Raw genomic sequence first — 27,888 nt, 5'->3', positions numbered from 1 at the left:
CTCTCAGCACTGCAGCCAGCCCACGGTACTGCAGTTGTGGTCATGTAAAAGATTGTTTCCTCTTACACATGACAAATAGGTTGAACTCCACCATCTCCAATTTGTTAGCCACAGAAATGCTGCCTTTCAGCCTGGTGGATACAGATGGTTTCCAAAAACTGGTGGCTGTCCTAGTCCCCCAGTACCAATAACCCAGTCGCCATTACTTTTCTGTGACTGCGCTACACCAGCATGTCGCTGACAGCATCACATGTTCCTTGACTAAATCTATGTCTGACAGGGTGCATTTCACCACAGACACTTGGACGAGTAAGCATGGCCAAGTATGTTACATGTTGCTGACTGTGCACTGGGTGACTCTGGTGGCTGTGGTGGCAGGTGCTGCTCCACAAGTCTTGGAATCCCCAAGGCTTGCGGGACAAAACTCTACATTTAACACTTCCTCAACTGCTTCTGCCTAGTCCTCTATTTTCTCTAAGGCCTCTACCTGTGCCCTCAACCTCTGCCTTATTAAAACATGCGTTCCAACAATGCATAGCAAATCCCCACCCCCTTTGTACTGCGCAGCCAGGGTTCACCGCAATCAGGCACTGAAAAATTGATATGCCTTGGAGATCGCAGTCATACAGCTGAAGAGTTGTGGACACCTCTCCAGGCTGAGTTTGAGCAATAGCTGTCTCTGCTGAACCAATGGAGCAAACTTGGTGGCAGCCCTACGCGAAGCAAGCTCACACACGTGCCTTGCATGGCTTACGTCCTCAACCTGGTGGTACAGCATTTTCTCCACCATTATCCGGGCCTGGGTGAGCTGTTGTAGATAGTACACTAGTTGTGTGTTCACTTCTGCTGTTCGCACCCCTCAGGTCATGGACTTGCATTTATACAGAGGTCTATTTATATGCCAGTTAGCAGGTTGATATGCAATATTCTGACAGGGTGGAATTCCACTCTGCACATATTGCAGTGACTGTGGCATTTGCAATGAGCCTTGACACAGTATGTCATGTTATATATAGCCTAGGCCAAAGTAATACGGATATGATGCATATCACGGTTTCGGAGTAAGCACAGGTTAAGGACCTCTGCACCCTTCTGCACAGTTTCAAAATGACTAGTAAGATGGTTAACGTGGACAACGCCATCATCAGTATCACTATTCAAGTCATCTATATGCTGGTGCAGACTTTGAATAGCCTGCGAGAGGACATGGTGGTCCCAGAAGAAGAGGAGGAAGCAGAGGAAGATGTGGAAGGGATAACATTGTCTCAAACATCCAGACTGTCATCACACAGGGAGGATTGATTACTATGATGGAGGGGGGCTGGTGATAACAGACCAACTGCAAGCCAATCCCCTGTCCATTGTGAATGCAAAGATGACTCCTGCCTTGCACCTGTTGTTGCACACACTGAACTAATACCATCATCAAGCAAGTCCATGTACTTGTCCCAGCGCAGAGTTCAGTTGTCCATACCGGAGTCCATGAAATGCAAGCACAAATACGCAGCCAACTTCCCACAGGCCACACTACTAAATTCACACACTTTGTGACTGCTTGCGCTTGAAATGTTGCCTTTTAGGCTCGTGGAGATGGAAGCTTTCTGCAACCTGATGGCGGCAGCCATCCCTCGGTACTCAGTCCCCAGCCACCACTATTTGTACCATCCCCACATTACACAAGCACCTGTCCCACAACATTACCTGTGCCCTAACAATGCAGTTGCAGTTATGAGTCCACCTAACCACAGACACGTGGACAAATGCTTGTGGGCAGGGACAGTACATCTTGCTGATGACGCGCTGGGTTAACACAGTCGGACCTTTGGATGGAACCCATTCTCCCGATGCCGAGGATTGCGGGCCCTACTTCAATCAAGGTTTCCCCCACAGTCTACAGCTCTTGCACCTTATCCTCCTCCTCTTCAGCCTTCATCTCTGAAATGACCACATCAGTCACAAGTTGGAAGCACTGCAGCACTGCCTCAGCCAAGTGGTAACAGACTGTGCTGAAGCTAATATGAATAGGTGACAAACTGCACAATGCTGAAGAGTTGTGGACAGCTCTAAAAGAGCAGGTAGATCTGAGGCTGACATCGCTGACCTACAGCCAGGCTTGGTCGTGTGTGACAATGGCCGGAGCCTGGTGACGGCTATGAGGCAAACCGAGCTCACACATGTACCATGCCTGGTCTATGTGTTTAACCTCATTGTTCAGCAGTTTCTAAAAACCTACCCGGAGCTGCCGAATCTGCTTGTCAAAGTAAGCCACCGGTGTTGCCAATTGTAGAAAGTCAGATACAGGTTCTGCCGCCCTTGCCGTGCTTCAGCAGCATTTGCAGCTTCCATCTCACTGACTGTTGTGTGATGTCCCCACACATTGTTCCTCTACACTGCAGATGTTGGAAAGGACTTGTGAGCAGAAGAGGGCAGTTGTTGTCTACCAGCAACAACAAGGCCATCGGTATTCAGTTCAGTCTCCACACATTAGACATCAGGAGTGGACATGGATGTCAGACATATGTACCAAACTCAAAAACTTTGAGGACTCCACCAAGATTGTGAGTGGCGTTGATGACATAATTAGCATCACCATCCCGCTTCTCTGTGTTATGAAATGCTCTCTGCTCACAATCAAAGAGGATGCATTGCAGGCAGAGCATGATGAAATGGAGCAAAGAACCATACAGGGTGATTGCACACACCCCAGCCTCACCTCATTCTAATGTGGATTGGGTGACAATGAGGAAGAGGAGGAAGAATATCAGGAGCTACTTTCCTGCACTATAGACGGTACTACAAGCACAACTGTCATACCGTCTGTTCAGCGTGGATGGCATGAGGACAGTGAGGAGGAGGAGAGCATGGTCAGTCATTATCTTGGTGAGGACACGGAAGTCTTGCCTGTTAGCAGTCTGGCATGCATGGCTGAGTTTATGTTACACTGCCTTTCCTGTGACCCTCACTTTCTCAACATTTTGGCTGACAGTCATGACTGGTTAGTGACACTTCTAGACCGATGCTACAAGAATAACTTTCTTATTGCAGAGGCAGACAGGTTTTCTAAAATGGGGCAGTACCAGAGGGCACTTGTTATGGAATTATTTAAAAAATTCCCATCTGAAAATGCTGGCGACAGAGGTCACAGTTCGTTGGCCAACCAAGGAGTACAGGTGAGAGAGACACCACTCCAATCCATCAGAGACAGGGGAACACTGGCAAAGTTCTTGGAGAGTTTTCTCTGACCCTCCCATTGCACTGGCCCTGAGGATTGAAGTACTCTCACAAGGAGTGCAAAATTTTGGAAGATGCTGAGGGAGTACCTTGCTGACAGTACCAATGTCCTGCGTGTTTCCTCTGTGCCTTATAATTATTGGGTATCCAAGCTGGACACGTGGCATGCACTGGCTCTCTACGCCTTGGAGGTCCTGGCCTGCTCTGCTGCTAGCATTTTGTCAAAGCGGATTTTTAGTACTGCTGGTGGAATGATAACTGATAAGCACATCTGCTTGTCAACTGAAAATGCTAACAGGCTGAATTATAAAAATGAACAAGGGCTGGATTGGGCCAGTCTACTGTACACCACCAAATGATAGCAGCATGGCATAAACTCAAATGCCGTGTCGTTTTTTGGGAGGTCTATTCCAATGCACGTCTTCACACCCACACATTGGTATATGCTTCCTGAATTAGGCTATTTGCTGTTGTCCTCCTCCTTATCCTCATCCTCATCATCCACCACCACTAGATCACCTGGGTGATCATTGTCAATGATGCATCACCCACATAATATTTTTAAAGGGTGTTTATGATGCCTGTAACAAAAAATTTTATACAGTATGTTCATGTATACCCTCCAGGGGTAAATATTTGTCAGTCCATACACTTAGTGTATGGGCATTACAAGTATAGGAGACCCGCTCCTTTATAATGTGCACATTTTTTATGAGGTCCTCCTCCACGTCTCATCAAAGGGGTATTGGGGTGCGTCCAAATTTTTGGCGGCCATTGCATTCACTGCATAGGCAAATAGTATGGGCGCCCACTCTCTTTTGGGCCTCCGCCCCCTTTTGGGACCCCAGTATGGAGTGAGCTGCTTTCCCATGGAACCTCCATCCCCTGGTATCTTGCGACCAGTCCGACAAGTTCATCGGCTTTCCGGGGATCACCTTGGGCAACTAAATCTGTATGGGCCTCAGCAGGGAGTGCACAAGCTGATCCATCACCACCCATTCTATCATCTGCCCAGGCATACTGGACTTCGGCTGCAGCAACTTGTGAATCAGTTTCAACTGGTCAACCATTTGGGAGTGCGGTGGTCTGTCACGGTGATATGCCCAACGGTTAACCCACTGTGCCCTGAGCATTAATGTTTTCCCCAAACGTGCAAGAATCTCCGTTTTTAGCTTGCCATACTCTTTAGCATCCTGCACAGCTAAATCATAATATGCTTTCTGGGGTTGCCCCGTCAAATATGGCACCAGTACCTCTAACCACTGCTCTGGCAGGAGTTTCTCCCTCTCAGCGACCCTTTAAAACACTTTAAGGAAAGCCTCAACATTGCAATTCTCAATTGCAATTTCTTCAGCCTCAACAATGCAATTCTCCAATGCAGGTGCTTCAGCCTCATCATTGCAAATCGCCACTGCCATGTTTTCAGCCTCAAAACTGGAATTTGCCACTGCTGGGTCTTCAGCATCAAACCTGCAATTCTCAAATGCCGGGTTTTCTGCCTCAAAACTGCATTTCTCAAATGCCTGGTGTCCAGCCTCAAAACTGCAATTTGCCACTACCGGGTCTTTAGCCTCAACACTGCAATTCGCCACTGCAGTTTCTTCAGGCTCACCACTGCAATTCACCAATGCAGGTTCTTCAGCCTCAACACTGCAATTTGCCACTGCCAGGTCTTTAGCCTAAAAACTACAATTTGCAACTGCTGGGTCTTCAGCCTCAAAACTGAAATTCACCACTGCAGGTTTTTCAAGTTCACCACTGCAATTCACCAATGCAGGTTCTTCAGCCACAACACTGCAATTCATCATTGCCGGGGCTTCAGCCTCAAAACTGCAATTCACCACTGCCGGGTCTTCAACCTCAAAACTGAACTTCTCAAAACTGCAATTCAGTGCATAGGCAAAGAGTATGGGAGTACCAAGTTCATAATAATGGTAATATTTCTTTCAGGTGGCCATCCTGTACATGTCTTCAAAGGTGTTTTGGAGTGCATCTAAATTTGAGGCAGGCCTTGCATTCACAGCCCATTATTTAAAGCGTAACTGAAGAAGGCCATATGGGGCCTAAACGTTTTTGCTTGACTGCATTAAAACCCATTTATTCTTTCCAAAGTTGAGTGCCAAGTTTACTTTACTAATCTCTTATGGTGTGGGAACCTACTTGTGCTCCCAGCATAGTAGTGCATATGGTGATATTTCTTAAATTTGAGGCAGGCCTTGCTTTCACTTCATAGGCAAACAGTATAGGAGTGCCAACTTCATAATAATGGGAACATTGCTTTCAGGTGGCCATCCTGTATGTTGTCACGGTTCCACCCCTCATGGTGTCTGCGATGCAGTTACTGACAGCTCGGCCGTACAATCCGGTACAGAGGCGTGTTGAAGCTGTCAGTACTTTAATGGACAGCATGGCCATCCAATCTGGAACAGGGTGGCCATCCTGTAAGTGTCTTCAAAGGAGTATTCAGGTGCGTCCAAGTTTGCGGCATACCTTGCATTCAATGCATAGGCAAACAGTATGGGAGAACTAACTTCCTAATAATGGGAACACTGCTTTCAGGTGGCCATCCTGTACATGTCTTCAAAGGGGTATTATGGTGCATCTAAATTTGAAGCAGGCCTTGACTTCACTGCATAGGCAAAAACAGTATGGGAGTACCAACTTCATTATAATGGGAACATTGCTTTCAGGTGGCCATCCTCTATGGTGTAACGGTTCCTCCCATCACGGTGTCTGCGATGCAGTTACTAACAGCTCGGCCGTACAATCCGGTACAGGAGCATGCTGAAGCTGTCAGTACTTTGATGGACAGCATGGCCATCCAATCTGGCACAGGGTGGCCATCCTGTACGTGTCTTCAAAGGAGGATTCAGGTGCGTCCAAGTTTGCATCAGGCCTTGCATTCAATGCATTGGCAAACAGTATGGGAGGACCAACTTCCTAATAATGGGAATATTACTTTCAGGTGGCCATCCTGTCTTCAAAGGGGTATTATGGTGCTTCTAAATTTGAAGCGGGACTTGACTTCACTGCATAGGCAAAAACAGTATGGGAGTACCAACGACGTAATAATTGGAACTTATGCTTTCAGGTGACCATCCTCTATGGTGTCACAGTTCCACCCATCACGGTGTCTGCGATGCAGTTGCTGACAGCTCGGCCGTACAATCTGGTACAGGGGCGTGCTGAAGCTGTCAGCACTTTGATGGACAGCATGGCCATCCAATCTGGCACAGGGGCGTTCTGAGCTGTCGGTGTGTTGATTGACAGCTCATCTAGCCAATCTGTGCCTGGGAGACGTCGTCTGTCTCAGTTGTTCACTATCCTGGGTAATTGCAATGCCTACATAAAGGGAATCTGTCACCCCATTTTTCGAGTATCAGCTGCCGGTACCACCATCAGGGGCTTATCTACAGCATTCTGTAACCTGAAAAATAAGAAAAATGAGATATTATACTCACCAGGGGGGTGGTCCTGTGTTGGTCCGATGGGTGTTGCGGTCCGGCGCCTCCCATCTTGTAACCGTGACGTCCTCTTCTTCGCTGCCTGTCGTGGCTCCTGCACAGGTGCACTGCTCTGCCCTGTTGAGGGCAGAGCATAATACTGCAGTGCGCAGGCGCGGGACCTCTAAATTACTGTTGGACTTCCACATATAGCTGTCGTCACATTATTGCTTCTTAGTATTGCTGGACTTCCACATATAAGTGGTGTTTGCACTATTGCTTGACTTCCACGCATGAGTGCAGTTCACACTCTCGCGTTATATTACTGCTGGACTTGCTTGCTTTAGCGGACCCACACCGCTATTATGTTTGCTGCATTCACTGCATAGGCAAACAGTATGGGAGTACAAACTTCATAATAATGGGAATATTGCTTTCAGGCAGCCATCCTGTACGGCTCTACAAGTGGGTATTGGGGTGCATCTAAAGTTGGGGCAGGCCTTGCATTCAATGCATAAACAAAAAGTATGGGTGTACCAACTTCTTAATAATGGGAACATTGCTTTCAGGTGGCCATCCTGTACGTATCTTCAAATGGATATTCAGGTGCGTCCAAGTTTGCGACAGGCCTTGCATCATTCAATGCATAGGCATACAGTATGGGAGGACCAACTACCTAATAATGCGAACATTGCTTTCAGGTGGCCATCCTGTATGTGTGTCTTCAAGGGGGTATTGTGGTGCATCTAAATTTGAAGCAGGCCTTGCATTCACTGCATAGGCAAACAGGATGGGAGTACCAACTTCCTAATCATGGGAACATTGCTTTCAGGTGGCCATCCTGTACGTGTCTTCAAAGGGGTCTTGGGGTGCATCTAAATTTGGGGCAGACCTTGCATTCAATGCATAGGCAAACAGTATGGGAGGACCATCTTCCTAATAATAGGTACATTGCTTTCAAGTGGCCATCCTGTAAGTGTCTTTAAAGGACTATTGGGGTGTGTCTAAATTTGAGTCAAGCCTTGCATTCACTGCACAGGCAAACAGTATGGGAGAACCAACTTCCTAACAATGGGAACATTGCATTCCGGTGGCCATCCTGTACATGTCTTTAAAGAGGTATTTGGGTGCATCTAAATTTCAGGCAGGCCTTGCATTCTCTGCATAGCCAAACATAATGGCAGTACCAACTTCATAATCATGGTAAGATTGCTTTTAGGTGACTATCCTGTATGGTTTTTAAAACGGGTTTTGAGGTACGTCTAAATTTGGGGCAGGCCTTGCATTCAATGATTAGGGAAACACTAAGGTAGTACCAACTTCCCAATAATGGGAACATTGCTTTCAGGTGGCTATCCTTACGTGTCTTCAAAGGGGTATTCAGGTGCGTCCAAGTTTGCGGCAGGCCTTGCATTCAATGCATAGGCAAACAGTATGGGAAGACCAACTTCCTAATAATGGGAACATTGCTTTCAGGTGGCCATCCTGTATATGTCTTCAAAGGGGTATTGTGGTGCGTCTAAATTTGAAGCAGGCCTTGCCTTCACTGCATAGGCAAACAGTGTGGGAGGACCAACTTCATAATAATGGGAACATTGCTTTAAGGTGGCCATCTTATACGTGTCTTCAAAGACGTATTGGGGTGTATCTAAATTTGAGGCAAACCTTGCATTCACTGCATAGGCAAACAGTATGGGAGGACCAACTTCATAATAATGGGAACATTGCTTTCAGGTGGTCATCCTGTTTGGCTCTTCTACACTGGTCAATGCAATTTTTCTGGCAAAAGGTTTTAAAACATATTTTGAGTCAATTTTGGCTGCTGATTACGAATATAAACTCTGTTTTTGGCTATCACATCAGGATTTCGAAATATTTTCAATTTTTGATGAAAATTACTCCTATCGAACGTTTTATGACAAAAACACATGATTTTCGGTACTACATTTTGTATATTTTTAATCAAGTAATAACAAAGATTACAAAGTCTATGTACAGCAAATCAAATATACTTACAGAATTAAACCACAAAATGTAAAAACACATATATATGGCACACAGATGAATGGCAAATTGCAGTTATTTGAACTTTCTTTTCTTGGCTGATCTGTGATGTACAGCTTCTGTGTTGTCTCTCATCAAGCTCCAGCAATAGTCAGCCATCATATGTGAGTCCCATCGGCCTTGATACTGTTCTTCCATTGTTTTAATGTCCTGCTGAAAAAGCTCCCCTTGTTCCTGGATCACATCCCCAAGGTTCTCTGGAAAAAAGTCCAAATGGCTGTGTAAATAGTGAATCTTGATACTTATTCTACATCCTAGATTTCACAGACTCATTAGTAGCTCTTCCACAAGCGATTGGCTGGCTTTGTGTGGCGTCACAGTGGCTATAAAAGGCCATGACCGCCATCTTACTTCTGCCGATCTTAGCGTAAGGAGAGGTTGCTGCTGCTTGTTCTCAAAAGGGAGAGTGTTTAGGAAGGAAAAAAAAATGCTTCTGCTGATAGCGATTTTCACTGTACAACACAACAGTACAGTGTGCAGTGACAGGGGAGGCTATATTTGTGTGCAGCAGCTCTGTTGGTGATTAGGCTGCCTTATAAGGCTCCCTGATAGCTGCATTGCTGTTTGCACACTGCTGTGCAGACTGCTTTTTTCAAAGCAAAAATACTTTTATTCCTTTTTTTCTGCACAGTAGTTACTGAGCGTAAATTTTTGCACACACTGTATAGAGGTGTACGCTCCTTACACACTACCGTGTACCGGCTGGTATCACGGACAAATACATGCTATATGTGTGTGACTCCGTAAAAAAATACATGGAGATTAACATTTTTCCATAAATACATAGAGGTGTTGTTTCTCAAACAATATCGGATATCTAATTTAATATAACCGATACTATGTGTGATCAACAATTTCCATAGTCCCCAAAGGGGATGGGCAACTCTAAACATACTACAAGATTCACAGATGGGAAGATCAACAAATATATCGTGGCACTACTGCGTTGGTGCACAAAAGAAAGTTCCCACACCAGTATAGATAATATAATAAATTTTGGCACTCAACTTGTTGCAAAGTGAAGAATTTTATTTGCAGTCTCAAAAATTTAGACGTTTCGGCTTGCACACATAAGCCTTCATCAGTATGCTGCAAATCGGATACAAATATATAATGTACAAGTCAAAGGCTACATTCCGTACAAAACATCAAAAATAACATACAATGAATCATGCAATATATTCATAGTCGTGCACTAGTGATAGACAGGACGGGTTGAGGTAAAGGGAGATATAAGGAAAAAAAAGGGAACATATTAGAGAGAAAAATTATAATGAAAGAGTGAAGGTTATATAACCTACCCAGACTGCTTTCTCGAATAAGTCTGCAATGTGTCTAATGTGACAAAAAAAGGAGGGGGGGGGAAAGAGAATATATATGTAATATATATAAAACCATAATTGTATTAGGTTAGTGACTGGAATCAATAGTCAGTGACTACTCACTTAATGGTGAGATACCACTCTATCAGTCATGTAAGTGGTCGGATTCGTATTGAGAATGATTCCCATTTATCTTAAAACAAAGAGATTTTTCGTCTGAGATAAAGAACTACAATCTAACTTTGGCGTGTTTATGCGTACAATGACAAATAGTTTAATATAGATACCAACCGATGATAATTAGTGACAGAAATATTCTATGAAGATACTGTATAGAATAATTTGTGGTGAGTCTGTAAATATTAAAAGGAAAAAATTGTTTCACTCAATGTACTGAAGGATAAGGTTAGCGACGAGCCATAAAATGATTCACTCACTTAATGTCAGTTTTAGGAATCAACTGTAAATATCAATTCCATTGGGAGCCCATATAACGCTGTGTATTGTAGCTGTTAGATCAAAACATATAACATATGAAGGGTTAAATAGCGTAACCGAGTAAAGTATATTTATATAAGTCCTATTAGTAATGAGCTTACCGTTGGTGGGTGGCGGCGTGTTATAACGAGTAGAACGCGGTATCCACCGCTTGTAGCCAGGGTGACGTGTGCATCCATTCGGTTGCGCTGTTTGGCTCAGTGAAATGAAGGGGCGTGTTAAGGGGAGTGGTGCTAGGCTGCTCGTCATTCCACAGATTCAACACAGGCCGGTGTGCTACCTGTGTTGACGCATGAAGCAATTATTTGTAGAGAGTGGAGTTGGAGCAAGTGTGTACATGGTGTTAAGCATGAATGCGGTTATATCTATAAAAGGAAAAAAGAGGGGAAAAAAAATTGGTATGTACATGTTAAGAGCAAAAAAATGAAAAAATAGAGCTTCTATCTCAAGTCACTATGAAGAAATGTTTTTGTTACATGATTTTCCACATAAAAGTGAGTTCAAAATGACTCTTTTAATTTGTATTCCAAACCAGATGGGTTATAATGGATACAAATGGAAAATTGTTTTCAAAAAGAGACTATAGTATATAGAAAAAGAAGCTTGAAGGAGGCAAGAGGGGGGAAGTCCAAGGGAGTAACAGGGACATCGGTGACATTTGCGTGACGTTCAAAATTGACGATTCTGCAAAATCAAAACAACGTGTTAGAAAGAGGCACAGAATAACCTACTTATATGTCAAAACATATTCTCAAAGATATGTATTTCTTGAGTCACTAGACCATTTGACTAGAAGTGTAGTGATCCCTTATATGAAGGCCAGTAGATCATAATCCCTATTAAGGCCTTTAGGCGCTAAAGTATGGAGTTCGTGTATCCAGAAGGCCTCTCTTTTCTTTAGGAGTTGAATGCGGTTGCCACCTCTACGTGGAGGAGGCACATGTTCTATAACACAGAATTTTAGTTGAGGAATGGTATGACCTGCCGTGATGAAATGATGTGGTATCGGCAATAATGTATTGCCACATCGAATGGTGGATTTGTGTTTACTTATGCGGTCTCTTATGGGTTGAGTGGTTTCACCAATATACAGTAGACCACAGGGGCATTTAATCAGGTAGACCACATTTGATGTCTCGCAAGTAGAGAAGTCTTTGATCTGATAGCGTTTGCCAGAATGGGGATGGTGAAGATAATCCCCCTTGAGTACATTATTGCATTGATTGCAATGTAAACAGGGATAGGTACCTGTTTTGGGTATAGAAAGGAACCTCTGTGTAGTTGACCTACCCCCTGAACCTATATCGGCTCTGATTAGGGTGTCCCTGATATTTTTGGGGCGTTTGTAGCATGGTAGGAAGTTCTGTTGAAATTCTGTATCCTCCGGGTAGGCTTCCTTCAGAATGCCCCAATGTCTCCGTATGGAATGATGTAAAATCTGCACATATGGGTGATATGTGTGAACAAAGGGTAAACGTCCAGAGACCCCTTTCTGGTGCCCGGTCGGGGGTTGTCGTGCTTTGGTTAGTAAATCTGATGGGTAGCCCCTTGTGTGGAACTTGTTATGCATTTCATTCAATCTGATACTACTGGTTGTGGGATCGGATACAATGTGTTCGACTCTCTTAAATTGTGATAAAGGTATGGATCTTTTGGTGGAAGGAGGGTGTAGGCTCCTGTAGTGTAGTAAACTGTTACGGTCGGTGGTTTTAACATATAAATCAGTGCTCAAACATCCCTCCATGTTCTTAGTGATCCTTGTGTCCAAGAAACTGACTGTATGTACGTCTCTAGTCATAGTAAAAGATAGGCCTGGCTAGGCCATATTCAATGTATTGAAGAATGTGTCTAGTGTGTCAGCCGGCCCCGTCCAGATGCAAAAAATGTCATCAATGAATCTCTTCCACAGTATACAGTGGGTTTTAAAGAAGGGGTCAGGGTAGATAATGTCTTTCTCGAACGTTGCCATAAATGTGTTTGCATACGGGGGCGCGACATTCGAACCCATCGCGGTCCCTTTCGTCTGCAGATAGAATGTGTCCCCAAATAGAAAATAATTTTTAGTAAGTACAAGGGTTAGTAATTCAATGCAGAACTCTATCGTATTCCTATCCATCTCAGACTCAGACAAGCGTCTCTGGACGCAATTGATACCCAATTCATGTGGAATTGATGTGTATAGATCTTTAACATCAAAGGACACGAGAAAAGAGTCACCAGGAACTCGACCTAAATCACGTAGGACTTTAAGAAAATCACTTGTGTCTAATAAAAAGGAAGGTGCTTGTCTCGTGAGAGGAGTCAGAATTTTTTCTAATAGAATGGATAGTGGGGATAGGATAGAATCAGTGGAGGAAACTATTGGTCGGCCAGGGGGACAGTCTAATCTCTTATGGATCTTGGGAAGAGTGTAGAATACTGGAGTAATGGGGTCAGTTTTAATCAAAAAGTCATGTGTTTTCATGTCAATTACACCCCGTGTAGTGTAGTCCGTGACTACTGCTTTGATGCCGTCTCTAATGGTCCTGACTGGATCATAAGGCAGGACTGTATAGACCGAGTTATCATTTAATTGGCGCAACACTTCACTTATGTAATCTTGTCTGTCCATCACTACGATAGCGCCACCCTTATCAGCAGGCTTGATAATAATGTTAGGATCTTGACGAAGTGTTTCCAGAGCTTGGAAGTCCACTGTGTCAAGATTAGGAGAGACATGTAGGTCACCTCTCTCTATATCCTGGCGTAATCTGAGAAATGCTTTATCGATAAACTCGATGAAGGATTCGACAGCATGTGAGGGCGATGGTGGTCGGTAGGTGCTTTTATTGCGTAGTCCCAGGCAGTCGATGGAAATAGGACATGGAATAATGGATTGAGGTCCAAAGGTCTCCTTGTCCTTTTTTGCAAAGTGGACCAATAGCCTAATACGGCGGTAGAATCGCTGTAGATCCATGTCCATCTGAAACGTACTGAATTTAAAAGAAGGGCAGTATGACAAGCCCTTCTGGAGGAGATTATTCTCTGCTATGCTCAGGGACCTGGAGGAAATATTGACCACTAGGGATTCCATACCTGGGATCTCGTGATCCTGCTGGTATCTAGATTTCTTCCTTCGTTGGCTGCGACGAACCCTCTTCTGCGTGGACGTCTTCTTCGCTGATCTAAAAAATGTGGAGATCGATATTCTCTCCTATCGGTCTCGGAGCCTGACGTGGAAGGGTCATTAGAGGAATGCTGTTCAAACCTAGAGGAATTGGAACGAGAGGTAGTGTTATAACGCCAATGGTATACCCTATTATTATTATAGTCCTCTGTATCTCTTTGGAATTTGATTCTCTTTCTCTGTTCAGTGTCGCGTTTATGCTGGTCGATAATCCCTTTAAGTCTATCTTTCAGAGTAGTGAGCTCTTCAGATGTACTAGATGAGGCCAGTTGTGACTCAATATTTTTAATACTGTCACGGCTCTTATTGATGGACGTCTGTAGATGTTCGACAGTAAGAGTCATCAAATCAAATGAGCATTTATTCAATATCTGCTCAAATTTCTGGCAGAAGTCTGTAGAGTCACTAAAGAGTGTTGGACGTAGCGGAACCCGTAGTCCTCTTGGGATACGTTGGACTCGAAGATACTCAGATAATGTCGCATAGTGTAACTCAAGATTCGTTTGATGCCTCAATTCACGCTCTAGGTCTTTCCCTCTTGTCTCCTTGGGTGGGACTTTGACAAAATCACTAGAAAAACTAAGCTTGGACAAAATTGCATTAGTTTCTTCTTGGTTGTAAGAAAAAGTAAGGGAGGACATAGTAGCCAGTGTGCACACGTAAGGGTGAATAGATCAACAAATATATCGTGGCACTACTGCGTTGGTGCACAAAAGAAGGTTCCCACACCAGTATAGATAATATAATAAATTTTGGCACTCAACTTGTTGCAAAGTGAAGAATTTTATTTGCAGTCTCAAAAATTTAGACGTTTCGGCTTGCACACATAAGCCTTCATCAGTATGCTGCAAATCGGATACAAATATATAATGTACAAGTCAAAGGCTTGGAAACACTTCGTCAAGATCCTAACATTATTATCAAGCCTGCTGATAAGGGTGGCGCTATCGTAGTGATGGACAGACAAGATTACATAAGTGAAGTGTTGCGCCAATTAAATGATAACTCGGTCTATACAGTCCTGCCTTATGATCCAGTCAGGACCATTAGAGACTGCATCAAAGCAGTAGTCACGGACTACACTACACGGGGTGTAATTGACATGAAAACACATGACTTTTTGATTAAAACTGACCCCATTACTCCAGTATTCTACACTCTTCCCACGATCCATAAGAGATTAGACTGTCCCCCTGGCCGACCAATAGTTGCCTCCACTGATTCTATCCTATCCCCACTATCCATTCTATTAGAAAAAATTCTGACTCCTCTCACGAGACAAGCACCTTCCTTTTTATTAGACACAACTGATTTTCTTAAAGTCCTACGTGATTTAGGTCGAGTTCCTGGTGACTCTTTTCTCATGTCCTTTGATGTTAAAGATCTATACACATCAATTCCACATGAATTGGGTATCAATTGCGTCCAGAGACGCTTGTCTGAGTCTGAGATGGATAGGAATACGATAGAGTTCTGCATTGAATTACTAACCCTTGTACTTACTAAAAATTATTTTCTATTTGGGGACACATTCTATCTGCAGACGAAAGGGACCGCGATGGGTTCGAATGTCGCGCCCCCATATGCAAACACATTTATGGCAACGTTCGAGAAAGACATTGTCTACCCTGACCCCTTCTTTAAAACCCACTGTATACTGTGGAAGAGATTCATTGATGACATTTTTTGCATCTGGACGGGGCCGGCTGACACACTAGACACATTCTTCAATACATTGAATATGGCCTGGCCAGGCCTATCTTTTACTATGACTAGAGACGTACATACAGTCAGTTTCTTGGACACAAGGATCATTAAGAACATGGAGGGATGTTTGAGAACTGATTTATATGTTAAAACCACCGACCGTAACAGTTTACTACACTACAGGAGCCTACACCCTCCTTCCACCAAAAGATCCATACCTTTATCACAATTTAAGAGAGTCGAACACATTGTATCCGATCCCACAACCAGTAGTATCAGATTGAATGAAATGCATAACAAGTTCCACACAAGGGGCTACCCATCAGATTTACTAACCAAAGCACGACAACCCCCGACCGGGCACCAGAAAGGGGTCTCTGGACGTTTACCCTTTGTTCACACATATCACCCATATGTGCAGATTTTACATCATTCCATACGGAGACATTGGGGCATTCTGAAGGAAGCCTACCCGGAGGATACAGAATTTCAACAGAACTTCCTACCATGCTACAAACGCCCCAAAAATATCAGGAACACCCTAATCAGAGCCGATATAGGTTCAGGGGGTAGGTCAACTACACAGAGGTTCCTTTCTATACCCAAAACAGGTACCTATCCCTGTTTACATTGCAATCAATGCAATAATGTACTCAAGGGGGATTATCTTCACCATCCCCATTCTGGCAAACGCTATCAGATCAAAGACTTCTCTACTTGCGAGACATCAAATGTGGTCTACCTGATTAAATGCCCCTGTGGTCTACTGTATATTGGTGAAACCACTCAACCCATAAGAGACCGCATAAGTAAACACAAATCCACCATTCGATGTGGCAATACATTATTGCCGATACCACATCATTTCATCACGGCAGGTCATACCATTCCTCAACTAAAATTCTGTGTTATAGAACATGTGCCTCCTCCACGTAGAGGTGGCAACCGCATTCAACTCCTAAAGAAAAGAGAGGCCTTCTGGATACACGAACTCCATACTTTAGCGCCTAAAGGCCTTAATAGGGATTATGATCTACTGGCCTTCATATAAGGGATCACTACACTTCTAGTCAAATGGTCTAGTGACTCAAGAAATACATATCTTTGAGAATATGTTTTGACATATAAGTAGGTTATTCTGTGCCTCTTTCTAACACGTTGTTTTGATTTTGCAGAATCGTCAATTTTGAACGTCACGCAAATGTCACCGATGTCCCTGTTACTCCCTTGGACTTCCCCCCTCTTGCCTCCTTCAAGCTTCTTTTTCTATATACTATAGTCTCTTTTTGAAACAATTTTCCATTTGTATCCATTATAACCCATCTGGTTTGGAATACAAATTAAAAGAGTCATTTTGAACTCACTTTTATGTGGAAAATCATGTAACAAAAACCTTTCTTCATAGTGACTTGAGATAGAAGCTCTATTTTTTCATTTTTTTGCTCTTAACATGTACATACCAATTTTTTTTCCCCTCTTTTTTCCTTTTATAGATATAACCGCATTCATGCTTAACACCATGTACACACTTGCTCCAACTCCACTCTCTACAAATAATTGCTTCATGCGTCAACACAGGTAGCACACCGGCCTGTGTTGAATCTGTGGAATGACGAGCAGCCTAGCACCACTCCCCTTAACACGCCCCTTCATTTCACTGAGCCAAACAGCGCAACCGAATGGATGCACACGTCACTTCCGGTGACGCTTACTAATTGATCTGACATTGTCCCGCCCACCCTTTATTTAAAATCCACACTGCACGCCATTGACACCCTGGCTACAAGCGGTGGATACCGCGTTCTACTCGTTATAACACGCCGCCACCCACCAACGGTAAGCTCATTACTAATAGGACTTATATAAATATACTTTACTCGGTTACGCTATTTAACCCTTCATATGTTATATGTTTTGATCTAACAGCTACAATACACAGCGTTATATGGGCTCCCAATGGAATTGATATTTACAGTTGATTCCTAAAACTGACATTAAGTGAGTGAATCATTTTATGGCTCGTCGCTAACCTTATACTTCAGTACATTGAGTGAAACAATTTTTTCCTTTTAATATTTACAGACTCACCACAAATGATTCTATACAGTATCTTCATAGAATATCTCTGTCACTAATTATCATCGGTTGGTATCTATATTAAACTATTTGTCATTGTACGCATAAACACGCCAAAGTTAGATTGTAGTTCTTTATCTCAGACGAAAAATCTCTTTGTTTTAAGATAAATGGGAATCATTCTCAATACGAATCCGACCACTTACATGACTGATAGAGTGGTATCTCACCATTAAGTGAGTAGTCACTGACTATTGATTCCAGTCACTAACCTAATACAATTATGGTTTTATATATATTACATATATATTCTCTTTCCCCCCCCTCCTTTTTTTGTCACATTAGACACATTGCAGACTTATTCGAGAAAGCAGTCTGGGTAGGTTATATAACCTTCACTCTTTCATTATAATTTTTCTCTCTAATATGTTCCCTTTTTTTTCCTTATATCTCCCTTTACCTCAACCCGTCCTGTCTATCACTAGTGCATGACTATGAATATATTGCATGATTCATTGTATGTTATTTTTGATGTTTTGTACGGAATGTAGCCTTTGACTTGTACATTATATATTTGTATCCGATTTGCAGCATACTGATGAAGGCTTATGTGTGCAAGCCGAAACGTCTAAATTTTTGAGACTGCAAATAAAATTCTTCACTTTGCAACAAGTTGAGTGCCAAAATTTATTATATTATCACACATGGGAAGAGCATGCTGCCCAATGTAAATAAACATCAGAAAGAATTAGATTAACCCCTTCACCCCCAAGGGTGGTTTGCACGTTCATGACCGGGCGAATTTTTACAATTCTGACCACTGTACCTTTATGAGGTCATAACTCTGGAACGCTTCATGGATCCCGGTGATTCTGACACTGTTTTCTCGTGACATATTGTACTTCATGATAGTGGTAAAATTTCATTCAAATAACTTGCGTTTATTTGGGAGAAAAATGGAAATTTGGCAAAAATTTTGAAAATTTCGCAATTTTCCAACTTTGAATTTTTATGCCCTTAAATCACAGAGATACGGCACACAAAAAACTTGATAACTAACATTTCCCACATGTTTACTTTACATCAGCACAATTTTGGAGCCAAAATTTTTTTTTGTTAGGAAGTTATAAGGGTTAAAAGTTGACCAGCGATTTCTACATGTTCACAGATTTACCAGTGGAAAAGCCAAACTTCACATGCCACAAATGCAAGCTTGTGACCCTGTTGGAGGAAAAGTTGCAAAATCTCGAAGAGAGGTTAGCTACGTTGAAGATCATTAAGGAAGGTGAAGAGTTCTTGGACAGAGCAGAATTATCTCTTCATGTTACAGAAAGAGAAGAAATACGAAGTGCACCTGAAGAAACAGAGGAATGGAGACATGTGACCCAGAGAAGCAGGAGGATCAGGAGGCAGTCAGCACCCATACTGCTCAGAAACCAGTACCAGGCTCTCACGCAGGAAAACGATGAAGAAATACATCAGGATAAGACTTTGCCAACAAACAGCAACCTTGTACGCCTTCAGAGTCCTCCTGGATGGAGAAAGAAAAATGTTGTGAAGAAGAAACGGAGAGTGGTGGTCATGGGGGATTCCCTGTTGAGAGGAACAGAGGCCGCTATCTGCAGACCGGATATAACTTCAAGAGAAATGTGCTGTCTTCCAGGTGCAAAAATTAAAGATGTGTCTGACAGGATATCAGGACTCTTCAGACCTACAGATGACTACCCATTCCTGCTACTACATGTGGGGACAAATGACACCGTAAGAAACGACCTGGAAACCATCTGCAGAGACTTTGAAGACTTAGGCAAGAAAGTGAAAGAACTGGGAGCGCAGGTGGTCTTCTCTTCCATCCTCCCAGTGGATGGCCATGGAACAAGGAGGTGGAATAAGATTCTGCAGGTGAACAACTGGCTACGTCGATGGTGCCGTCAGCAACGATTTGGATTTCTGGATCACGGAGTGAACTACTTATACGATGGACTACTTGCTAGAGATGGGGTGCACCTTACGAAGACTGGAAAGCAGGTATTTGGAAGTCGCCTTGCTACACTTGTAAGGAGAGCTTTAAACTAGAACAACATGGGAAGAAAGCAAAAGACCAGAAAAAGCCATACACCTGACAAATGCTATTGAGAACTCTGCTATTAGAAGTGGAAAGGAAGAACAAAGACGAAAGAATCTAATTAGTAAAAATATTGGAGAAAGAGAAACCAATCACAAACTAAAATGTTTCTATACTAATGCACAAAGCATGGGCAACAAACAAGGAGAATTGGAACTACTAACACAGGAAAAGAAATATGATGTCATTGGAATCACTGAAACTTGGTGGGACAATACACATGATTGGAATACAAGACTAGAAGGATACAACTTATTTGCAAGAAACAGACTTGATAAACGAGGAGGGGGTGTCGCATTGTATGTTAGAAATGCGTATATCTGCACAGAGATTGAAGCTTCAGAGACTGGGAGTTCTGTGGAAACTGTTTGGGTAAGAATACAAGGACAGAACAATGGAAAGGACACCATTGTAGGCATTTACTACAGGCCGCCTGTGCAAGCTGAAGATATGGATGAACTCTTTATGCATCAAATGGCCAAGTTCTCCAAAAAATATGACATAGTTGTCATGGGAGATTTCAACTATCCAGACATTTGTTGGGAATCTCTCTCAGGCAAAGCTAACAGGTCAAGGAAATTCTTATCCTCTCTTGCTGACAACTTTATCTTCCAAAAGGTAAAGGAGAAAACAAGGGGAACTGCTACCTTGGATCTAATCCTTATAAACAGGAAGGAAATGGTTGAGGAGGTAAAAGTGGCTGGGACCCTAGGAGGTAGCGACCATGCTATTTTAGAATTTTGGATAACTAGAGGCGGAAGACCTGTGAAGACTCAGACGTCAAGGTTAGATTTCAGAAAGGCAGATTTTAAGGGATTCAGAAAGAGAATTGGAGGGATCCAATGGCTGGATATCCTTAAAGACAAAAATGTCCAGGAAGGATGGGAAATCTTGAAAAATGAAATTCTCAAAGCACAGTTGTTAACAATTCCGAAAAGAGGGAAGAATAGGAAGCATTTAAGGAATCCAGGATGGATGAACACAGAACTTAAGCACATGCTAAAAAGGAAGAAAAAAATGTTTATAAAATGGAAAGAGGGAGGCATATCTAAAGAAGAATATAATGCTGTCTGCAGAACCTGCAGGGCACAAATCAGATTATCTAAAGCTGAAAATGAATTGAGGCTTGCAAGAGATGTCAAAAGCAATAATAAAGGATTTTGGGGATATGTCAAAAGTAAAAGAAAAGTCAAAGATGCTATAGGATTTTTACAGGATGAAAATGATGAAATGGTAAGAAAGGATGTTGAGAAGGCTGAACTTTTAAATTCCTATTTTGCATCTGTTTTCTCTCAGAAAGGAAATGTAACATCAACTGTTATTCACTGTCCTATTAAGGGAATAGAAGAATCCAGGATATCTATAAACAGAAAGATAGTGAGGAAACACTTAGCTAACCTAAATGAATTCAAGTCTCCAGGTCCAGATGAATTACACCCCAGAGTACTGAAGGAGATAGCAGAAGAAATTTTTGAACCCCTCTCCATAATCTTTGAAAATTCTTGGAGAACAGGAGATGTGCCAGAAGACTGGAGAAGAGCAAATGTTGTTCCTATCTTCAAAAAGGGGAAGAAGGTGGACCCAGGCAACTATAGGCCGGTGAGTCTGACTTCTATACCAGGAAAGATCTTTGAACAAATTATTAAACAACATGTATGTCAATACCTGGATAAGAATGAAGTGATTAAACAGAGTCAGCATGGGTTTGTAACTAATAAGTCATGTCAGACTAATTTAATTTCCTTCTATGACGGTATTACTGATTGGGTGGATCAAGGAAATGCTGTAGATATAGTATATCTTGACTTCAGCAAAGCATTTGACAAAGTCTCTCATACAATCCTCATTGAAAAAATGACTAAGTATGGAATGGACAAGGCAACTGTTAGGTGGATTCATAACTGGCTTAGTGATCGGACCCAAAGAGTGGTCATAAATGGCTGCACATCCAGTTGGAAGAATGTCTCAAGTGGGGTACCACAGGGCTCTGTCCTGGGCCCTGTATTGTTCAACATCTTTATCAACGATTTAGATGAAGGAATTGAGGGTAAACTGATTAAATTTGCTGATGACACAAAGCTAGGAGGGATAGCTAATACTAGAGAAGAGAGAGAGAGGATTCAAAAAGATTTAAATAAACTGGAGAAGTGGGCAGCAACTAACAGAATGGTTTTTAACAGGGAGAAATGCAAAGTACTACATCTGGGCAATAAAAATGAAAAAAGCATATATAGAATGGGAGGAATAGGGCTAAGTGACAGCACATGTGAAAAAGACTTGGTATACTAATAGATCACAGACTGAATATGAGTCAACAGTGTGATGCAGCAGCAAAAAAGGCAAATGCAATTCTAGGATGTATTAACAGAAGCATACAGTCTAGATCACGTGAAGTAATTATTTCCCTCTACACCTCTTTGGTCAGACCTCATCTGGAATATTGTGTCCAATTTTGGGCACCACATTTTAAAAAAGACATCAACAAACTGGAGCAAGTTCAGAAAAGAGCGACCAGAATGGTGACCGGTCTGCAAACCCTGTCTTATGAGGAAAGGTTGCAGGATTTGGGAATGTTTAGTTTGCAAAAGAGAAGACTGAGAGGAGACTTAATAGCTGTCTACAAATATCTAAAGGGCTGTCACATTGTAGAAGGATCAACTTTATTCTCATTTGCACAAGGAAAGACTAGAAGCAATGGGATGAAGCTGAATGGGAGGAGACACAGATTAGATATTAGAAAAAACTTTTTGACAGTTAGAGTGATCAATGAGTGGAACAGGCTGCCACGAGAAGTGGTGAGTTCTCCTTCAATGGAAGTCTTCAAACAGAGGCTGGACAGACATCTAACTGGGATGATTTAGCGAATCCTGCTTTGAGCAGGGGGTTGGACCAGATGGCCCAGGAGGTCCCTTCCAACTCTACGATTCTATGATTCTATGATTCTATGATTCTATGATTCTCATTTTTACAACACCATTTTATTTTTACGGACCACATCAGATTTGATGCCACTTTGAAGGGTCTATATGATAGAAAATACCCAAAAGTGACACCATTCTAAAAACTGCACCCCTTAAGGTGCTCAAAACCACATTCAAGAAGTTTGTTAACCCTTTAGGTGCGTCACAGGAATTTTTTTGAATATTTAAAAAAAAATGAACATCTAACTTTTTTTCACAAAAAAATACTTCAGGTTCAATTTTTTTATTTTACCAAGGGTATCAGGAGAAATTAGACTGCAAAAGTTATTGTGCAATTTGTCCTGAGTACGCTGATACCTGATATGTGGGGGGGAACGACTGTTTCGGCGCATGGCAGAGCTCAGAATGGAAGGAGCGCCGTTTGACTTTTTCAATGCAAAAATTCAGATCGGACGCCATGTCACGTTTGGAGAGTCCCTGATGTACCTAAACAGTGGAAACCCCCTACAAGTGACCCCATTTTGGAAACTAGACCCCCCAAGGAACTTATCTAGATATGTGGTGAGAACTTTGAACCCACAAGGGCTTTACAGAAGTTTATAACGTACAGCGGTACAATTAAAAAATCATATTTTTTCCACCAAAATGATCTTTTCACCCCAATTTTTATTTTCCCAAGGGTAACAGGACCCTACAAGTTATTGTGCAATTTGTCCTGAGTACGCTGATACCCCACATGTGGGGGTAAACCACTATTTGGGCGCATGACAGAGCTCGGAAGGGAAGCAGCGCCATTTGACGTTTTTGGCTGGAATTGAGATCGGACACCATGTCGCGATTGGAAAACCCCTGATGTACAAAAACAGTGGAAACCCCCCACAAATGACACAATTTTGGAAACTAGACCCCCTAAGGAACTTATCTAGATGTGTGGTGAGAACTTTGAACCCCCAAGGGCTTCACAGAAGTTTATAACATACAGCCGTACAATTAAAAAATCATATTTTTTCCGCATAAATGATCTTTTCACCCCAATTTTTATTTTCCCAAGGGTAACAGGACCCTAAAAGTTATTGTGCAATTTGTCCTGAGTACGCTGATACCCCACATGTGGGGGTAAACCACTATTTGGGTGCATGGCAGAGCTCGGAAGGGAAGCAGCGCCATATGAAGTTTTTGGCTGGAATTGAGATCGGACACCATGTCGCGATTGGAAAACCCCTGATGTACCTAAACAGTGGAAACCCCCCACAAATGACACCATTTTGTAAACTAGACCTCCCAAGGAACTTATCTAGATGTGTGGTGAGCACTTTGAACCCCCCAGTGCTTCACAGAAGTTTATAACACCCGGGCGTGAAAATAAAGAATTCGTATTTTTTCCACAAACATGATCTTTTAGTCACCATTTTTTTTATTTTCCCAAGGGTACCAGGAGAAATTGGACCCCAAAAGTTGTTGTCCAATTTGTCCTGAGTATGCTGATACCCCATATGTGGGAGAAAACTACTGTATGGGCACACGTCGGGGCTCGGTAGGGAAGTAGTGACGTTTTGGAATGCAGACTTTGATGGAATGGTCTGCGGGTGTCATGTTGCCTTTGGAGAGCCCCTAATGTACCTAAACAGTGGAAACCCCCACAAATGACCCCATTTTGGAAACTAGACCCCCTAAGGAACTTATCTAGATGTGTGGTGAGCACTTTGAACCCCCAAGGGCTTCACAGAAGTTCATAATGCCCGGGCATGAAAATAAAAAAATCGTATTTTTTCCACAAGCATGATCAATTAGTCCCCAATTTTTTCATTTTCCCAAGGGTAACAGGAGAAATTGAACCCCAAAAGTTGTTGTCCAATTTGTCCTGAGTACGCTGACGCCCCATATGTGGGAGAAAACTACTGTATGGACACACGTCGGGGCTCGGAAGGGGAGTAGTGACGTTTTGGAATGCAGACTTTGAGGGAAAGTTCTGCTGATGTCATGTTTCCTTTGGAGAGCCCCTAATGTACCTAAACAGTGGAAACCCCCACAAATGACCCCATTTTGGAATCGAGACCCCCTAAGGAACTTATCTAGATGTGTGGTGAGCACTTTGAACCCCCAAGGGCTTCACAGAAGTTTAGAATGCCAGGGCATGAAAATAAAAAAATCGTATTTTTTCCACAAACATGATCAATTAGTCCCCAATTTTTTCAGTTTCCCAAGGGTAACAGGAGAAATTGGACCCCAAAAGTTGTTGTCCAATTTGTCATGAGTACGCTGACACCCCATATGTGGGAGAAAACTACTGTATGGACACACGTCGGGGCTCGGAAGGGAAGTAGTGATGTTTTGGAATGCAGACTTTGATGGAATGGTCTGCGGGTGTCATATGCGTTTGGAGAGCCCCTAATGTACCTAAACTATTGAAACTCCCCACAAGTGACCCCATTTTGGACACTAGACCCCCCACGGAACTTATCTAGATGTGTGGTGAGCACTTTGAACCCCCAAGTGCTTCACAGAAGTTTATAACGCTCGGACGTGAAAATAAAAAAATCATTTTTTTCCACAAAAATGATATTTTTGCCCCCATTTTTTTATTTTCCTAAGGGTAACAGGAGAAATTGGACCCCAAAAATTGTTTTGCAATTTGTCCTGAGTAGGCTGTTACCCTACATGTGGGGGTAAAACACTGTTTGGGCGCATGGCAGAGCTTGGAAGGGAAGGAGCACCATTTGACTTTTTCAACTCAGAATTGGCTGGAATTGAGATCAGACGCCATGTTGCATTTGGAGAGCCCCTGATGTGCCCAAACAGTGGAAACCCCCAATTCTAACTCCAACCCGAACCCCAACACACCCCTAACCCTAACCCTAGCCCTAACCTTAGACCTAACCCTAGCCCTAACCCTAGCCCTAACCCTAGCCCTAGCCCTAACCCTAGCCCTAGCCCTGGACCTAACCCTAGCCCTAACCCTAACCCTAATGGGAAAATGGAAATAAATACATTTTTTTTATTTTATTATTTTTCCCTAACTAAGGGGGTGATAACAGGGGTTTGATTTACTATTTATGGCGGTTATTATGTTTGGCAGCTGTCGCATGCTAAAAGACGCTTTTTATTGTAAAAATAGTTTTTGCATCACCACATATTGAGAGCTATAATTTTTCCATATTTTGACCCACCGAGTCATGTGAGGTCTTATTTTTTGCGGGACGAGTTGACGTTTTTATTGGTACCATTTTCGGGCACGTGACATTTTTTGATCGCTTTTTATTTCGATTTTTGGGATGCAGAATGAACAAAAACCAGCGTTTCTTGAATTTCTTTTGGGGGGGTGCGTTTACACCATTCCGCGTGCAGTAAAATTGATAAAGTGGTTTTATTCTTCGGGTCAGTATGGTTACAGCGATACCTCATTTATGTGGGTTTTTTATGTTTTGTCGGTTTTATGCAATGAAAACTATTTTATATAAAAAAATAATTATTTTTGCATCGCTTTATTCTGCGAGCTATAACTTTTTTATTTTTTCGCTGATGATGCTGTATGGTGGCTCGTTTTTTGTGGGACAAGATGACGTTTCCAGCGGCACCATGAATATTTATATGCGTCTCTTTGATCGCGCTTTATTACACTTTTTGTTTGGCGGTATGATAATAAATCATTATTTTTTGCTTCGTTTTTTATTTTTAGTTTTTAAGGGGTTCGCTAAAGGGGTTAACTAATGGGACAGTTTTATATTGCGGGTTGTTACGGACACGGTGATACCTAATATGTGTACTTTTATTGTTTTTTTGTTTTTTTACTTCCAAAAAATGGATTTATTGGGGGAATATTTTTTTTTTTCTAATTTATTTGGCGATTTTTTAAAAATTATTTTTAAACTTTTTTTTTACTTTTTTTTACTTTATTACATAGTCCCAGGTGGGACATCACTGTCCTGTGACAGATCGCTGATCTGTCACATCACAGATCACTGTGACAGATCAGCGATCTGTCACAGGCAGTGCAGAAGGCTTCCTCATGCCTGCGCTTTGCAGGCACTGAGGAAGCCAGCTTCCTGCAGACCCCTGAAGGCCCCCGTCGCCATCTTGGAATCGGGGGCCTGCAGGAAAGGAGCCCCCGCAGCAGCGCTGCACATTGCGCTGCCGTGGGGGGCTCAGGGAAGCACGGAGGGAGCCCCCTCCCTGACGATGCTTCCCTTTAACCCCCCGGTACACCGCGATCATATTTGATCGCGGTGTGCAAGGGGTTAACGTGTCGGGGGCAGTCCATGACCGCCCCTGACACATTGTGCCGGGTGTCAGCTGTGATAATCAGCTGACACCCAGCAGCGATCAGCGGCGCTCACCATGTGGGCGCCGCTGATCGCAGTAGACGTACTATCCCGTCCATGGGCATAGGGGCCCGGGTCCCATGGATGGGATAGTACGTCGGATGTCAGGAAGGGCTTAAAAAATTCTTTTATTGAACATCACATAAAACCACAAAATCATAGTAATAGTAAATGAAGTAATCTGTGTTTGGGAAACAAAACCAGATTCCCCAGAACTAATTCATAGCCTAGGCACTAACGAAGTGCACCATGAGGAAAATTCCTGGAACTCAGATATTCACCCATATGGGTAAGCACGATATGGCACTTTGATTTGCACCGTCACTTTATTCAGAAAAGAAGGTATAGCTCCACAGGTGGGCGTCTCCATGCATGCTAGCCACGGTGCTGTCTCACTAGTAGTCTCTTTACTCTGTATTTGGATATACATATACATCTTGGATATTTATGTGATTCATAGAGACTTGTGCATGTATACATGGGGTGAGTATATGACATGGGCATTCCACTGCCCTCCTTTTTGGGAATTTTCCTCATGGTGCACTTCGTTAGTGCCTAGGCTATGAATTAGTTCTGGGGAATCTGGTTTTGTTTCCCAAACACTGATTACTTCATTTACTATTACTATGATTTTGTGGTTTTATGTGATGTTCAATAAAAGGATTTTTTATTCTAATTCTTTCTGATGTTTATTTACATTGGGCAGCATGCTCTTCCCATGTGTGAATCTTGTAATATCGGATATCTGCTGTTCTTATTACGGTCACATCTACACATAGTCAGCGTGTGTGTGACACTCCGTAAATATATATACTGACATTTCCAGTTCTCTATACACCATATTGAGCTGTCCAATTCTCAAACAGTATCGGATATCTGGTGTGTTTGTGAGACTCCGTAAATACGAAGTACGGACGTTTCCAGTTCTCCATACTCCGTATTGAGCTGTCCGATTCTCAAAGAGTATCGGATATCTGCTGTTCTTATTACGTTCACATCTACACAGAGTCAGCGTG

Source organism: Dendrobates tinctorius, unplaced genomic scaffold (assembly GCF_039654945.1).
Source record: "Dendrobates tinctorius isolate UK_male_01 unplaced genomic scaffold, ASM3965494v1 ptg000011l, whole genome shotgun sequence".
NCBI classification, from domain to species: Eukaryota; Metazoa; Chordata; class Amphibia; order Anura; family Dendrobatidae; genus Dendrobates; species Dendrobates tinctorius.
This window is presented reverse-complemented; position numbering follows the sequence as displayed.